General features: G+C 41.3%; 1 protein-coding gene across 2 annotated transcripts in view; it reads left to right on the forward strand.

Annotated features, from left to right (window-relative positions):
* NME7 (NME/NM23 family member 7) overlaps positions 1-18,078 on the forward strand; it is a 238,141-nt gene that overhangs the window by 185,333 nt on the left and 34,730 nt on the right. The gene's annotated exons all lie outside the window — the stretch shown is intronic.

The raw sequence follows: 18,078 nt of genomic DNA on the forward strand, positions 1-18,078 counted from the left end.
TTTAAGGTACGCTGTGCCCTGTTAACTGTCACAGGGTGCAGCAGACAGTTGCTTACCGCACAGAATGTGTATAGCGCCGCACTGGCGGATGCCACTAACCAACCTCAGCTTCGAGCTGGAAAGCGCACTAACTGCATACGTCTCTGCTCTGACGGACGCTGCGGAAATGTAGTACCGAGGTGCCGTGTGCTGAATGGCGCCCTCATGCGCTAATATGTAGATGGAGCTGAGAGCACTGCGGCGCTAGGCAGTGCCAGTACTCGGTGCTGACTCAGAACCCTAAACCCTACAAACATGCATATCAAAGGGAGGGGAAATACAATAAGTCATTCACCAGTCTCAGACATCCATCATCAAACACACCACTTAGCAACAATCTCTATATTTGCGCATGGCCGTGTGGCCATGCGAACCTTTTATAGCTGCAGCCTTCTGGGACCTTCCTGGTGGTCCAATCGGAGCAGCAACAGGACCTGAGCACGTGACCTCCGACCTCCAATGAGAGGTCGTCCCACGGGCATGCTCAGTAGGGGAAAAGCAGGACTTCCTCCTAGGAGCATCTGCTTGCTGCTGACTTACGCATGAAACAATAGTAGAGCCAGAAGGAGCAACCAGACACCTAGCATTATCCTCGGCAAGGCGCTGGGACCGACATCTCTGCTGAGCAGTCTCCTCTCTGGCTGGAGAGGAATGGCAGACCACAGAAGGCAAGGCTCGAGTTCCCTCCTGTGCAGAGGCAGGAACCCGACGCCTAACACATACCATGTTCAAATTTATAATGTTTACATGCACAAAACAAATATAAGTGGAAAAAAAAATATATATAATATATGTATATGTAATACCAAGCCCAAGCTAATTGTGTGGGCTCCCGCATAATTTTCATAACCAGCAGAGGGAAAGCTGATGGCTGAGGGCTGATGTTAATATTCTGGGAAGGAGCCAATAGCCATAAAGGTTCCCAGGCTATTAATATCAGCTCACAGCTGTTTGCTCACAGCTGTTTGCTTAGCCTTTACTGGCTAGTTTACAGGGGAACCCCAGAAAAAAATTGACATGGGCTCCCCCCTATAAAATCAAACTAGCAAAGGCTAGGCAGACAGCTGCGGGCTGATATTAATAGCCTGGGAAGGATCCATGTATATTGGCTCCCCCAGGCTAAAAACATCAGCTCTTAGCCTCCCCAGAAATCTTATAGATGCGCCAATTCTGGCACTTAGCCTCGCTCTTCCCACTTGGCATGTAGCGGTGGCAAATGGGGTTCATATTTGTGGGGTTGATGTCACCTTTGTATTGTCAGGTGACATCTGTGCAAAAGTAGATTGCAAATTACTGATAGAGCCTGGAGAGGGGAAAACTGGTGAGAATGCAGGTTACGCAATAGCTAGAAATGCTGTTATTCCTTATGTACACTTAGGACACCTAATTATGAAATTGTTTGGTACTTAAAGGCACAGTTACCCTAACTTGACTTTTGCAATCCTATATTGAAAACCTTTTGGCTTCTCCATGATTCACTAACTGCCTATTGACAACTGCCAACAACACAACAACATCATCCAGATCCATTCATAGTAATAGAGCAGTAAGACAGCCTACTGCCCTCTCTTTTCCACTATTCACATGTGTGATAAATCCTTTAGTTGAAGTCATACCCTCAAACTCTTACATTGATGGTCTCACTAGATGGAGGCCCGATGCTATCGCATCAGGAGAGCAGTAATGTCACGATGGGGGCATGCTTTGCAGCGTTGAGAATCTCTCCTCCCCATGTGATCACCCACCTATCCATTCTCTTGTCGTACCGCGCAAGAGGCTGCGTACGGTATATACAGTGAGTGTGTGGTGCGTACGGCGTATACAGTGTGTGTCTCGTGCGTACAGGGTATACAGTGGGTGTGTGGTGCGTATGGCGTATACAGTGTGTGTTTGGTGCGTACAGTGTGTGTGGTGCGTACAGCGTATACAGTGTGTGTGTGTGGTGCGTACGGCGTATACAGTGTGTGTGTGGTGCAACGGTGTCTGGCTGGTGGTACCGTGCAAGAGGCTGGTACCACTAGCAGTTTCCATATTGAGACACCCATCACTTGGGTGTCCCAATATAGAAGTCGGTGAACTTCCGCCGCTTGTAATTCTGGCAACCAGACACATCTGGACGGAACAGGATTTGAAGACATTACAAGGTAAGTATATATTAAGATTTTTAATAATATCCCTCCTAAAGTCAGGGCATTGGATCAGTGTTAGCACCATTGCTTTACAGCGCTGGGGTTTTGGGTTCAAATCTCACCAAATCCAACATCTGCAAGGAGATCATATGTTCTGCAGAACATACAAAGAATTTAGATTGTGAGCTCCAAGGGAGACAGTGATGCCAATGTCTGCACTGCGTTATATAAGCAGGCATATTAAGGTTGGTCTTTTTGCTGATGACCTCCTCTTCACCCTTACATAACCACACATCTCAGTCCCAAACTTAATCTAAGTTCTCAGCGTTTTCTCAACAAATATCAGGTCTCAAAATCAATGTTGAGAAATCCAAAGCCTTATTTCTCCACACATCCCACTGTGATTGCTCACACATCTTCTCACATTTTATGTTTGTATGTAGTGATCGTTACATCACATACCTAGGTATCAACTTGGCAACATCCATATATCTCTTCCATTCATAAGCTGAAGAGGTCACAGTATCAAGTAAAAACCCGAAAAAAATATAGTATTAACCCCTATAAGCCTTGTTCACATCATGTTTTTGCTCTGCATTTCGCACGTGCAGAAAAACACTCACACCGCTTTGTTGATGGAGAAATAGAAAAGTAGTAGCTCTCATAATATGGCAACACACAAATGTATTTTTATTGTGCAAGACTAGTAAACTTAAATCACATCATAAAATGAAGGCCGAAACAATAATAATAAAACCAGATTTTTTTTTTTTTAAATCCCCCCCCTCAAAAAAAAACACATTAATAGTAGCCATAAATTATACATAGTGAAAAGCAATGGTTGATCTATTCCCCAAAAATGGTGCCATAGAGAAATATAAATTGGTCCGCAAAAAAACAAGCCCTCATACAGCTGCACCACCTAAAATATTAAAATGTTATGGCTTTTAAAATGCCGCAGTGAAAAAATCAAAAACCATGGCTAGTTTTTAAGGCCCTTTTAGGGACTATTTTTTTTATTTATTTTTTTATTATTGCTTCCAGAAATCATAATTTTTATTTCTTTTGTCAATGTAGTTTGACCTTGATTATTGCAATACCAAATTTGTTATTTTCTTTATGCTTTATAACTCTTGTACTATAAATATACTGTTTGAAAAAAAAAAGGGGGGGGTTGCCAAATTTTAAGATCCTTAAAGTTAACAAATTTCTGTTAAAGGAGCTTCAATAGGGTTTTTTTTTTTTTTTTTGCATGACAGATGTAGTTTTCAGTGGTAGCTTTTTCTGGTATGATTTTGGTCACTTTTTATTATGCTGTTTGAGAGGTGGAATGTACAGAAAAAACATTAATTCAGGATTTAAAAAAAAAAATGCTATTTAGTTTAATTGACATGGAAATTTTATTTTGCAGGTCAATGTAATAATGATAATTGTGATACCTAATTTATGAAGTTTTTTAGTGTTTTACTACTTTCACTCAAAAATATAATAATACAAGTTTGGTGGGTTTGCCATATTCAGAGTCCCATTATTTCTTTACTTTTCCATAAACAGATTTGTTTTGATGGATTATTTTTGCAGAACAAGTTGTATTTTTCCTTGTTTTTTAGGGGGACGGACACACAACTGTTTGTTTCCTTTTTATTTATTTTTTTGCCCGCCTGGAAAAGCAAAAAAAACGCAATTTTCATTTTTCTTTTGTTTCTATTACGGTATCCAACATGTAGGACAAATAATAAAATAGTTTTATCGTATGGATTGAAATAATTACAGCAATATCCAGTTTATATAAATTTTTACATTTTGCTTATTTTGTACAAGAAAATTCTTTTTTAATGAACATATACAGTATGTACCGGTATTCTTCTGCATCATGTTCTGAGCCATTTTTCATTTTTTCATCTACAGAGCTCTATGATTGTTTTATGCATAACAAACTGTGGCTTTTGTTGTTACCATTTTTTGATACCTACCAATTTTTTGCTTAGTTTTGAGTTCATTTTTTTGTGAAGCAGGATGAACAAACACATCACTTTTTTGAATACCCCCAGCACATGCACTGTGCGCTACGAGGATTCGCCCGTTTCTGAGCCGGAACCGAACGGTATGTATGCGTTATACATACTCCCAGCTAGAACTCGGCTAATGGACGCAACCTCGCTCTATACGCTTGTATTGATCAAAGCCGCACCCCAACTAGTGAAGCGGCCGTCCAGTGGCGTGGCCAACTAGTGGGTAAGAGTCCCATTACACATAGCGACGCTCCAGCGATCGCGACAATGATACGACCTGGTAAGGATCGCTGGTACGTCGCTACATGGTCGCTAGTAAGCTGTCAAACAGGCAGATGTACTCAACGACGCATCAGCGATACGGCGATCCGTATAACGACCTCGGCGGTCGTTGGGACCTTGTCACACAGCAGCTATTCTGACGACTCCGACCTCAGGCGTGCTTCAGCATTGCCTTTTCCCCGCCCTTCTGCTCCGATTGGTGGCCACTACTGCGCTATCACTACACGGTTTGCTTCAGCGTCCCTGTCTGAGTCACTAGTGCGCTATTTATTCGTGGATCCACAGTCACTGACACGGGAACACGCAATTATTATAACTGTACATGTTAAATGTTATGATTGCATATAATTGATAGCTCACCTATAAAAGGAAACGCTACAAAGATCCTAATTTGAGACCACCAATTGGAGCTGAGGGGGCGTGAAAAAAAGACAAAGCAAAATCACTCCTACGTCCTGGAGTTCTGAGTCGCCAACGAGGTCGCTCGTCATTGTTATGGCATCAAACATAGCCATGCATGCTGGCCAGCGGGACACCAACGATTAAAAAATGGCCTAGGACATTCGAGCACGATTAGTGATATCGCAGTGGGGGGCGGTCGCCGCTATGTGCCACACATGGCGAGGTCGCTGTTGCGTCACAAAACCTGTGACGTTTCAGCGATCTCACTAACGATCTCGCTATGTTTGAAGTACCCCTAAGGCTTCACTGCTTGCAAATGTATAGAGTGAGGTCACGCTCATTGGCTGGGTTCTAACCAGGAGCATGTATAACACGTACATACCCTCCAGTCCCGGCTCAGAATTGGCGAATCCCAGCAGAGCACAGTGTGGGCACTGGGATGATTCATAAGTCTGCAGTCACACAAAGTGACTGCAAACTCACCATTTTAGACCGGACAACCCAATTAATAGTCACCCAAGTGGACTTGCATGTGAACATAAAATCCTATGATTGCATAAGTGATACCACTGCACTTCTTATATAGTGCAATCCATTACTTAGCATTTCAGTGTGTGAGATCTGATAGTCTGTAGATTATTGCAGACCTGGAGGTCATTGTCAGGCTTCTGGTTGTTATAACAACTCATTAGCATCACGTTTTGGGGGTGGCAATGGGCTGGCAGAAAGACGACCTATCGGCATTGCGCTGTGAGGATGCTGATGACCTGACAGGGGGAGTACTCTCCCTCTGTCAAACTCATGGGCTACTGTCCCTATTCTCAGGGGCAACTGCTATGATCGGCAAGAACATTGATCCTTGTATTTACAGCAGGAGTCTGGCTGTGTATATCAGTGGGACGCGTGCAGCTGACAAAAAGCTGTACCATGCAATTAGCATGGCCTACATATCTGTCATGGAGCACAAAGTGATGTGCTCATGTCATGTACCATTAAGGGTTTAAACAAATACCAATTGCCCATATGCAAGCTGATCATGTCACGGGTGTGTCAGATGCAACAGACTGTTGCTCTGCATCTGGCTGCAGAAGGCATTTGCGATTGGCATTACAGACGCCTCCTTAATCCTTCTGACTCTTGGACCCAGTGGCAACCTCCCTCCAGCTCTAATTGACACACCTGGACCTGGGTGTTTATAAATCCCCAGTCTGCTGCAGAGAGTTGCCGGTGATATTCACATTTATCCCTTGTCAAGGCTTGGAGCTATAGCAGTCGGCTAACTTCCTCTCTGGAGCTGTTTGAGAACATTCGGTGTGACCTTTCTGAGTCTGCTCAAGCTAAATTCATTCCCCATGTCTGTCTACCTTTTTGTCTTTAGTTTACAGTGGGGACTGACCAGTGCTTATCTCACCCCCTTCCTAGCCAGGGCCTAGCTCTAGGGAGACACAGGGCTTAAGTTTCCTACTCGACGACTGGTGAGGAATCAATTTAGGGATGGTAGGGCAGGTAGGGTGTTATATCTGCCTCAGGGTCTCCACTCTCCCTTTCCCTAGTGTCTGGGCTTCCTTCCCCTTATCCCTTTGTGTTGCACTTAGTCTTTCCCACACTGTGCGTGACAGATCAGTAGTTACACTGGCCGACAAAGGTTCCATGATCGGTAATATGATCGTTTTGTGCCTACAGGACGGTGAGCTGTTTTATACACAGCAACTGCCATAAGATGTAAGTCTCATCAGTTAACAATAGTACAGCAATTATGTGAGAATTAATTTGTTTAAAATGAGACCATTATAGACAAAGGACAGCAGATTCTTTATACAACCATACTATGCCAATAAAAACAAACAGTACTTATTGCCGTCTGTAGCACCCATAGCACCAACAGGAGTTTCGTAACAATGTTGGAGCCTGTAATGACCATTAGTGCCCTCAATAAATTAACATAAGGTAACACGCAAGAGTCTCTATTTCAAAATGGATGTTCATACTAACAAGTGGTTGTGGCAAGAGTTCTTTTTACTGTAGGGACTATACGCATTCTTAAGCAGTTCCCCTGATGAATCCAGGGTGGAAGAAAGGCGTCTGGACGCGCAATAGGGAATAAACAGGAAATAGTTAATGTTTTTAAAGAACGGTGAGCTGCCAGAATGACAGCTGATACATGTTGCCCGATCCACAGGTAGCATCTATCAGGTATTGGCTATATGAACTCAGACAGGCTTAGTTGACTTTGAAATAATGCAGCGTTTCAGCGAAAACATACTTCATAAGCCACTGGGGACTGAACATGTCTGGAGACTAGTCAGACAGATGGGACCCCACCGGCTTTTCCATACTCACTTTTTTAGATTGACAGATTTCTGCCTACGTGCGCTTATAAGCAGAGACTAGCCAATCCAAGGCAGCAGGCGGACAGAAGCTGTTGGGGACCTGCCTGTCCAACTAGTCTCCAGTTAAGCAGCTTTTAAAATATGTATGAACCGCACAGTGTTTCAGAGTCAAATATACCTGGCTGAGTTCATACATGGGCAGCATGCATTAGGGGCACCGTGTATCAGCTGTCAGGTTCTTCATTTCACCTAATAAACGAGTGTTTTGCATGTTCGTCGTGTAATTGCTGGCCTGTTTGGAAGGGTTGATAGTCTGAAATGAGCCTGCGTTTAGAGATTAAAAGGAGAGATTCAGGCTATAGGAAAAAGAGGGGATGCATAATATACACACTGGAGAGTGATCTGAATAAGTCATTTGAAGCCACGGTTCTGTCACTTGGGCTTGGTCGGAGTCTTATCTTTGCTGCTCTGGTTCTTCTAGAGTTTACCGTGTACTTATTCTAATCTTGTTGAGTTTAAAACGTCTCCTCAAGTTTATAATTAATTTATTATGCCTGTTAATTAAGAATGAGGTGCTGGTGCTAATTAACCTTTGCCTTTGATTAACATTGGTTTTCTACAGTATCAAATTTGGTATCTTTGATGCCCATTCTGGCGATGACAAATGGCAACAGCCCGACTGGTGATGGGGGACTATTTTTTATAAAAAAAAAGGATAGCGTCCAACTGACCGACAGATCTGACCAGTTTAGGACTTCTTTTAGCATATTCCCTTATGGAAGGTTAGACAGTACATATAACGAGTCATTAGAATGGTCAGAAAATGGGCAAATCATTCCAAGCAGTGAAGACATCCTACCATAAACCATAGTGCAAAAATATCTGAATGCTGATGTATCATGGAGAAATTGACAGCTATATGGACAAATTAGCATAACATCATTGCAATTGTACTGTTTTCAATTATTAATCATTTTAAGGGAGTTTCTAAAAGTTTGCTAGTATTATCTTTGGATAGAGTTTCATATTTTGTAAAGCGACCTAAAAATTTTCAAGCATTGCTAAATACATGATTTCAGGCAACAAATCACACTCCCTATTGTATAGAAATTATATGGCTAAATAGTTCATAATACTTTAAGTGACTGAATGTGAATCATGTTAATAGTTGTAGAGTATCAGGTTCTTCCGGTATATACCCAGTCACTAGATATTATAAGGCCTCATTCGGACATGTTTTTCACATATGCAAAAAAAATGGTAGTGCTGTCATCACTGTTTGGTCAGTGTGTTATCAGTATTTCATCAGTGTTTTTTATGCACAGTATGCATAAATGAATTACAAAGCTTCTTCTATCCTTTGCAATGTTAAATACCGGCTGCATGTGGATGGCATTGATGCCATCCGTGTGCTATACGTGTTTTTACTGACCCACTTGTATTGACCCTTGTCATCCATGCTGCCGGGAAAAAAATAGACATGTCTTTGTAAATTTCGCATAGCCATGAAAAACACACGGACACGTGAAAAGCTCTATAGATTATAATGGGTGCATGTGGTATCCATGAACAACACATATACAACACGTATGTGCAACACAGACATCTGAATGAGGACTACAGGAGAGTTTTAATGGAAGAGACCTGTACAAGTTAGAAATACCCCAAAATTAAAATAGGTAAAATCACATGCTCTTACTTCAGTCATCTGTCCTTTATACTCCTTGCTACCAAACAAACAATTGCAAGCAACACGGGAATTTGCCCTTTGTTTCATTTGAGGAAGTGAAATTCAGAATAAATGGATTTTTATTTAATGAAAAATGAACTAGTTTTCGAATAGCATAGAAAATTCACCAAAATTTGGTTGACCTTGATATTTTATATCCATCAACAACTCACAACCGCTGCCTCACCTTTCTCTTCTCCTCTCTTCTATTTTTTTTTTTTTTTTTTTTTTGCCTCTGTTCCATTCATTATCTTTCGGACCCCTGACTACAGCTCTTGACTTTTTCCATTAATCACATAGACAGGGAATAGAGGCTTTCCATGTAAGATGTTAGCTTGATTTTTTGAATAAATACCCCAGTATTGAATACAAATCTACTTTTTTATGTAATTATTTTCTGTGGGCATGGTTTGTTGAATGTGTCAAAAGTGCATATTGACATTGTGCGTAGGTTATACTGTATTCTGAATTAGTGAATGCTACATGATAAGGATTTACTGTAAGTCTTCAGATAGCCATACTGTTCTATTTCTGGCTTCATTGCCCTAGCTTGAGAGAAACAGGTCCCTTTGAGATCCAACAGTAAAACTCAACTGCAGGATGACATCAAGTGACCTACAAAAGGAATGGCAAATGGTAGCTGGGGTGAAGTGCACGGCAAGAACAGTTTGTAACAGGCTCCTAGAGGCAGGGCTCACATCATGTAAAGCTAGAAAAAAGCCTTTCATCAATGGGAAGCAAAGGAGAGCCAGGCTGATATTTGCCAAGGACCATAAAGATTGGACCATAGAGTATTGGAGTAAGGTAATCTTCTCTGATGAGACTAATTTACCCCTGGTCATCTAATGGTTAGATGGAGACCTGGAGAGGCGTACAAGCCACAGTGTCTTGCACCCACTGTGATATTTGGTGGAGGATCGGTGATGATTGGGGGATTCTTCAGCAAGGCTGGAATTGGGCAGCTTAATCTTTGCAAAGGACGTATGAATCAAGCCACAAACAAGGTTATCCTGGAAAAACAGTTGATTCCTTCTGCTCAGGCAATGTTCCCCAACTCTGAGGAATGTTTTTTTCCAGAAGGACAATGCAACATGCCACACAGCTAGATCAATCAATGTGTGGATGAATGACCACCACATCAAATCCCTGTCATTGCCAGCCCAATCTCCCAATATATATATATAAGTTCACAAACAGCCTTTAGATCCGGCAAAACAAAATAACAATGTCCATAAACAGGGCTTGGCTTCGTCAGGCCTGTGGGCACACAGGCTGTGCCATGTCCAGCGCGCAGGCTCTATAGCCTAAACACAGTCTTTCTGACCCCGGTCAGCATATCACGGATCCCCGTCCGTTACCTGTTGGTGTCAACCACACAGGTTCCCGGATGCCTCTTTCTCCTCAGAGGTATCCCACAACGTCTCTCACTGACCCCGGTCAGTAACAGTCATGGTTGTCAGACCGTCCACGCCAGAGGTATCTCATAACCCTCCTTCCTCTGGCTCAGACTAGCCAGCAATGCCATATGTGCCAAACACACAGGCTCCATTAGGTAGCCTCTAACCACACCCACAGGTGAGGTAACATCACATGTACTGGTCAGGTGATCATGACATCACCGCAGGTCCTTAAACATATACAAACACATACAGGCTTCATCTTGGGTATTCAGACACCCACCCCTTGGGTGGGTATGTAGGTGACCGGACCCACCCATCCCTCCAAGTCACCTGGAAGCCTCCCAATGTATAGCAAAACCCTCAGCAGTAGATCTGCTGAGCAAAAAACACCCAGGCTTCCAACCCAGGGCCACCCACCTCTGCGATACATACCGCCCATCAATCACATGTATGTATGTGTATATATATATATATATATATGTTATACACATGTTTATTTCCTTTGTGTGTATTGGAGCAACACAAAAAAAGACAGAAAAAGGCAAATCAGACATTAAATTCACATAAAACCTCAAAAATCGACAAGAGAAAATTGTTGACACACTCAACTTAATATTTGGTTGCACACCCTCTGGAAAAAATAGCTAATCAATCGCTTCCTGTAACCATCAGCAAGCTTCTTACACCTCTCAACTGTAATTTTGGACCACTCTTCATTTGCAAACGGCTCCAGGTCTCATATTTGAAATGTGCCTTCTCCCAACAGCAATTTGAAGGTGTTCAATTGGATTTAGATCCGGATTCATTGCTGGCTATTTCAGAACCTTCCAGTGCTTTGTTTACATCCTTTTCTGGGTGCCTCTTGATGTATGCTTGGGATCATTTTCCTTCTGGAAGACCCATGACACTGAGGCACTACATTGCGACCCAAAATCCGTTGGCAATATTCAGATTTCATGATACCTTCCACACAGTGAAGGCACCCAGTGCCAGAGGCAGCAAAACAATCCCAAAACATCATTGAACCTCCACCATATTTAACTGTAGGTATTGGGTTCTTCTCTTTTTAGGTCTCATTCCATTTTCAGTAAACAGTAGAATGGTGTGTTTTACTAAAAAGCTTTATCTTCGTCTCATCTGTGTACAAGACGCTTTCCCAGAAGGATTTTGGCTTACATACATTTTGGCAAGCTGCAGTCTATTTTTTTCATGTCTGAGTCAGCAGTGGGTTCATTCTGGGTCTCCTGCCATAGCATTTCATTTCATTCAAATGTCAATGGATAGTTCGCACTGAGTGATGCACCCTGAGCAAGATAGCTTGAATTTCTTTGGAACTTGAACATGAACATGAACTTTTCTCTGCTGTCTACGTCCAGGAAGATTAGCCAAAGTCACATGGGTTGAAAACTTCTTGATTTATGTTGTGCACTGTGAACAAAGGAACATCACGATCTCTGGTGATGGACTGGAAACCTTGAGATTGTTGATATTGTTCAACTATTTTGGTTTTCAAGTCCCCAGACAGTTCTCTTCTCCTTCTGTTCTCCTTGCTTAGTGTGGCACACACAGACACACAATGCGCTGATTATGTCAACTTCTCCCCTTTTTATCTGATTTCAGATATGATTTTCATTTTGCCCACACCTGTTGCTTGCCACAGGTGAGTTTGAACGAGCATTACATGCTTGAAACAAAATTGCTTACCCACAATTTTGGAACAGTGCCAATATTTTTGTCCGCCTCCTTTTTGGTGTTTTGTGTGAAATTATGTCCAATTTGCCATGTATAACAAAACGTGTAATTGCAATAATTTTCTGTGAGAAATACTTCATTTTCTTGAACAATTTGAAAGATGCCAAAAAGTTGTGGCACTATGGAAATCACAGAACTGATTGCCATGTTATTGATTTGCAAGTGATGAAAAATAAATGTAACACCAAAATATTACTATACCTGGAATAAAGGCTAGAGAGGTCCGACTGCCATACGTTATGCTATCCCACACCATTATCCCAGGAGTAAAATCAGTAGGACGTTCCCTCGTAACAACATTTGCTGCAGCATAGCCCACATGACTTGTCTTATTCAAAGAACGGCATGTAGCAATCCATTCTGTTCTGCATGTGAAATTGGACATCACATACTAAGGGTAAGGCAGCAAACAGTGTCTACACAAGGCATTGGAAGACGTTTGCACGTTATGAGCCAAATGACCAGCTACAGATGTTCCATTGACCTCACCACACCATTCTCAAAGGCTATCATGGTGTAGAGCAAGACAGCAATGGAGGCTGGAAAAGAGGTTTGTCATCTTCAGCAATGAGTCCCACTTTTGTCATGTGTGCAATGATAGCCGGATATTGGTCTTGAGACCATGTGTGCAATGACATGGAGATGCCTTACGAGAGAATGTGAAAGTGTCCCAGTAACTGTTTTTCAGCACAACAACGCCAGACCGAATGTTGCTCTTGCTACTAAGAAGTGCCACCGTCGCCTTAAATGTTCTACTATGTCCTACAGTGTCATTGGTCGGTAAGCAAAGGGAGCTGCCAGCAGTGGGTCTTGATGATTTACCTGTCCAAGTGTATTCAGCGTAACATCCCTCAGAGAAGAATTAATAATTTCACAGATAGCATGCCGAGGAGTTTAAGTGTGTGTATATCTGCACGTGGTGGTCATACTCAACACTGAATAAATCTAAATGTTTGTAAAAATGTTGATTCCTTCTTTCATAATTTGCATATCATTAGCATGTTTATCCTGCGTATAGTGACATATGCCTCCAAATATAATATTCCTAATGATGAAAGATGTGACATATTTATGTAACGCTGTGACATATAACTCATTAGTGTGAAATGTTGTAATTGAGCCTTTAAAACTATTTCACATATTTTCTCCATATGCTTTAAAGCCATTTGAGGCGTACAGCTGAGACAAATGTTACTATTTTTTGCGAAAAATGCTGTCTGAAGACATATTCTGTAAATAATTGATTGTTGTCCGAAGCACAGAAAAACACAGTATAACAAACGAATAAAAAATCTCTGCTGTAAAAAAGTAACAGTAAACAGCAAGTGCTAGCAAAAAGATGATAACAAAACAGGGTGTTTGGTTGTATACGTTTTTGCAAAAAATGTATACTAAGCCGCTCTACCAAACGTCAAGGTATACCCATATCAGAGCAGTCCCTAACCGATGGGGTCATCACAGAACCAGACCCCAATCAGAGGGCAATAAAACTTTCACACTCCTTATCTATGAACTGTTCCAATATTTATGTTTCTCCCTTTCCCATAATGACAATTCTGCTTCACGTCACTTGTCTTATCTATTACATTATTTCTGTGCTGTCTTGTGTATAAATATGTGATTCTTCAGATGTTGTATTAGTCATTGCCTGATGAAGAGACCTGAGTAGTCTCGAAAGCTTGCAATGTGTTACCATCTTTTCAGTTAGCCATTAAAAGATATCAACCACTGAGGACTCTCAATTCTAAATATTCTGTTATGTTCATCTGCTTTAATAAAGTAAGAATATATTTTCTTTTTTAATTTTAATCCTTCCCCCAATCCCTTTAGTATCTTGGCCACTGTTTCATCTAGTCGAATGATTTTTTTTTTTTTCAGCATTGTTTGATCTTATCTCCACCATTGTCTTTGTTCTTATCTCAGAAATAACTGTAGATCTCATGATACAGATAAACACATTTCCTGAGGACCTGGACATAAACAATGAGAGTCTGCTTCTTATTGCAGTTTCCCCATTTTGTTCCTTTAAAATGGATGAGCAGCTTCTGTCTTGGGATAATCTCCTGTACATCACAGAATCTTCCTTTAGCCTGAGGTTTTCACTGATTGTATCTTTTAAGGTGAATGTAGTAATAGTGCTAGTTTGGTGCAACTTTACCAAAATAGCATTTTTATGTAGTGAGTAGTGATGAGCGAACGTGCACAGATAAGGAGTTATCCGAGCACGCTCGTGTTCTAACCGATTGTCTTTGGCATGCTCGAAAACTATGTTCGAGTCCCCGCAGCTGCATGTCTCGCGGCTGTTAGCCACAACACATGCGGGGATTGTCTAGCAAATAGGCAATCCCCACGTGATGCGGCTGTCTAACACAGTTTTCAAGCACGCCGAAGACAACCAGTTAGAATACGAGCGTGCTTTGATAGCTCCTTATTTGAGCACGTTTGGCGATGACTAGTAGTGCACAATTTGTCCCCATCAGTAGCTTCTCCTTTCTGGGTACAGTGGGTCCTAATAAATCCAAACATTAAATTTTGTTTTACATTTTTTTTAGTCATACTACTTTTTTAGTAACTGACCCAAAACAATCAGTTGTAGAAATAATTGTTATAAATTCTTTTATGCATTCCAATAGGAACCTAAGTTCACATGTCCAGTTATTATCTGTTTGAAACGGATCCAGCAGCAGCAATCTGTTGATAAAAAAAAGATGCAGGCACAACTTTGTCCAGCTTTAAAAAAAAAAATACTGATTTCAACTGGATCCATTTTATTTAACAGTGAAGTCTATGGAAAACAGATCCGTTAAATAAACCATCCGTTTTTCTTCCATTTGAAATTGATCGGGTTTTTTTTCTTAATTTTTTACTGTTTCAAATAGATGATTAATTGAAAGTTCACATTGACCAGTAGAATATGTAAAATATTTATTTTTCCACATCCAGCAAAAAACGGTTCAACTTCAAATGCAAATAAAACGGATGGCTATTTAACGGATCCTTTTTTGTCAACGGATTGCTGCTAGATCCGTTTCAAATGGATAATTACTTGACTTGTGAATTTAGCAATGCTGCAGTTAGACAGCCCAATTGCAACTGTTAGGCCGGAGTCACACTAGCGATTAAATTGGACGAATGCAATGCGATAACAAAATCGCATTGCGTTCGTCCCAATGTTATTCTATGGTGCTGCTCCCATCATCCGATTTTTTTTTTTTTTTCGGAACGTTTCCTCGGACCGAGACAATCGCAGCATGCTGCGATTGTCACCAATTTTCGGATCGGACTTGCCAATGCAAGTCTATGGGTGCGATTAAAAATCGGATTACAAACGGACCACAAGTGTGACTTGATATAAAATCGCAAGACTTCTCCAGGTCAACAGGAAAGAGCATCAGGCATTGACATTGGATGTCAATTTGATGCTTAGATGTGAATAAAATCGGTTCATCGCCGGAAATTCGGATGACAGACGGATCCCTGGACAAGAAATCTTTGTGCGATTTCGTACCGTAAAAATCGGACCGATTTTTTAATGGTTGTGTGTGACTCCAGCCTTAAACACATATCAGCTACATGCAGGCCGATCAGTGGGCATATATTGTCCTGGAGAAACTGACCGTACACAGAACAATTGTACATTGTGCATAGTACATCATGTTTTCGGCAACTCAGGTCCAGTTTACATAGGTCCAATGATTTTTAATTTTGCTAGGAACACTTATCACAATTATCAGCCTGCCTAAGTATGCCTTTAGCTATTTATTTATCACTTTATTTTGTTTTTGGCTTAGTTATATATAAAGCCAACTTTAGGGTGCATTTACACTGGACTATGGCGGCCAATTGGCTACATGTAAGGTGATCGACATTTTAATAGCCTGTTTATACTGGCACAGAACAATCGGTAATGCAATCGTTCTGTGTGCATAGGCGGTCATCGTTCTTGGCAGCACACTTCCTGTTCACAGAGGATGATTTTCTGACAAGAACTATGATTTTTAAGGTTGTTAAAACGATTTGCTCGTTCCTCAAATGATTTGCAGTCTGTTTACAGTGGCTGATTATCAGGAACGTGCATTTCTGATAATTGTCCATTGTAAATGTACTTCTGGCTATAGTGGTGCACTGGTGCAGTACTGTAATACTCCTGTGCACATCACGTCAATGCCCAGTGTGAGGAGGTGGAATTGGGGCACTTTGAACCTTAGTACATCCCTGTTTGTACTCCTACGGAGTTATTGCAGTTCTGGTCATGAAAACAAACATCTACAAACTATTTGTCTATATATAAGTCATCATGAATGACCCATAGTGTCAGTGTCCTGTGAAAACCTCTACTAGGGAGGCAGTGCAAACATTGGGTTCCCGGTACAGTTCAGTTAATGCTCTCTGTGAACTCTGAAGCCCTCTCAAAGTAATTCTTCTATAATGTTATACAGTATAAACTTAGAGCTTAAGATGGTCATCAACATTGGAGATCTGGGTTTTAACCCTGTATTTTACTACAGGTATGTCTCATTTGTGATGATGATTACCTAAAAAACTTGCAACATATCCCATTGGATAACAGACATTTACTAGTTATTAGCAGATGAGACTGGAGGAACAGTAAAATATTTGTGACCTATACTGTGAATGCATGCTTCAGGGAAATTAACGCTTATGTTACCATTGACCAGCTGTCATTTTTTTGTTTTCTCAAATTAATATGAATTCTTGGATGAGTGGTCTTGTGTCTTCAGTTGGGGAAGTGGAGTGGTTGAAACCCCTGTCAGTCGACAGTCATAATGTGTATGGGGTCCTCCTGACTCTCACCTGACCGATGATGTTGGGTTAGATAAGGATCCGATTTTGGACTTTCTTCCCCTTTATTCTCTGCAAGAAAGATATTCCTTCTCCAGAAAAGTCTGGCAGTAGCTCTGTAGCAGAGAACAAGGAGGAATGGAGAGAGCTAACTATTGTATATGGGGCCTCTTCTAAAGAGCTCTTCTCCAGTGTTTTATCTGCCTGGAGAAAAAAAGATCATGCAAGCCAGTTCAAACTGCCTGTGCCTTATCTCCACTGCATGATCTCCCTCCCCCTGTACAAATTAGTTGATCATCTGGTCCTTCTAAAATTTGGCAAGTTGAGCCAGTTTTAATCTAAGATGTATGATCAAATTTCTAGATTTCAACTCTTGTCCTCACTAACACCAGAATGTAGGGTTGGGGAAATAATAGGTGTGACTGTGTATCTAGTTTATTTACTATCCCCAAATCTTTCCCAAATTTGTCTGCAAAACCCTTACATACTACCTGCACTATACAGGCTTACAAAAGGCATAGTTCCTAGATTTGTCATTTGCCTTTGGCTTTTGCACATACCACTGACCCAATTGTGATTTCAGTGTGTCCTCTGTGAGATCATTATGCGCCACTACAAGCCGTGTGGCACAGCTAGTGTACGATTTACAGCAGCTAAAACACTGTTAGGCTGTGTGCCCACGTTGCGCTTTTTAAGCGTTTTCGCAGCGCTTTTAGACGCGCGTTTCTGCTGCGGAAACACTTAAGAAAAGCATCCCATGGAAACATAATGGAATCCGCACATGGTGCGTTTTTTTCCGCTGCGGAAACACTAAGCGGAAAAAAACACAGCATGTTCATTAATTTTGCGGTGCGGAAACGCACGCTTTTCCGCATACATTCAATTGTATTGCAAAAACGCATAGGAAAACGCATGCTAAAACACTTAACAAAAGCGTCAAAAACGCTTAAAAAGCGCTTCATAAAACGCATACGTTTTCCCGGGAAGAGGGTGTGCATTTCCGCTCAGGAATATTCTGCATGAAAAATGCTACGTAGGCACATAACCTTAAAGTTTTTAATTCCAAAGGGTTGTTACAGGATCAACCTTTTTAACTACAGCTACTTGAAGCTAAAGGACGTGATTGACAGCAGGCACTTTATGGATGCAGAACATTTTGATTGCAATGTAGACGGATTCCTACGCCTTCCCACAAACTTG

The sequence above is a fragment of the Dendrobates tinctorius genome, unplaced genomic scaffold (genome assembly GCF_039654945.1).
Source record: "Dendrobates tinctorius isolate UK_male_01 unplaced genomic scaffold, ASM3965494v1 ptg000398l, whole genome shotgun sequence".
Classification (NCBI taxonomy): domain Eukaryota; kingdom Metazoa; phylum Chordata; class Amphibia; order Anura; family Dendrobatidae; genus Dendrobates; species Dendrobates tinctorius.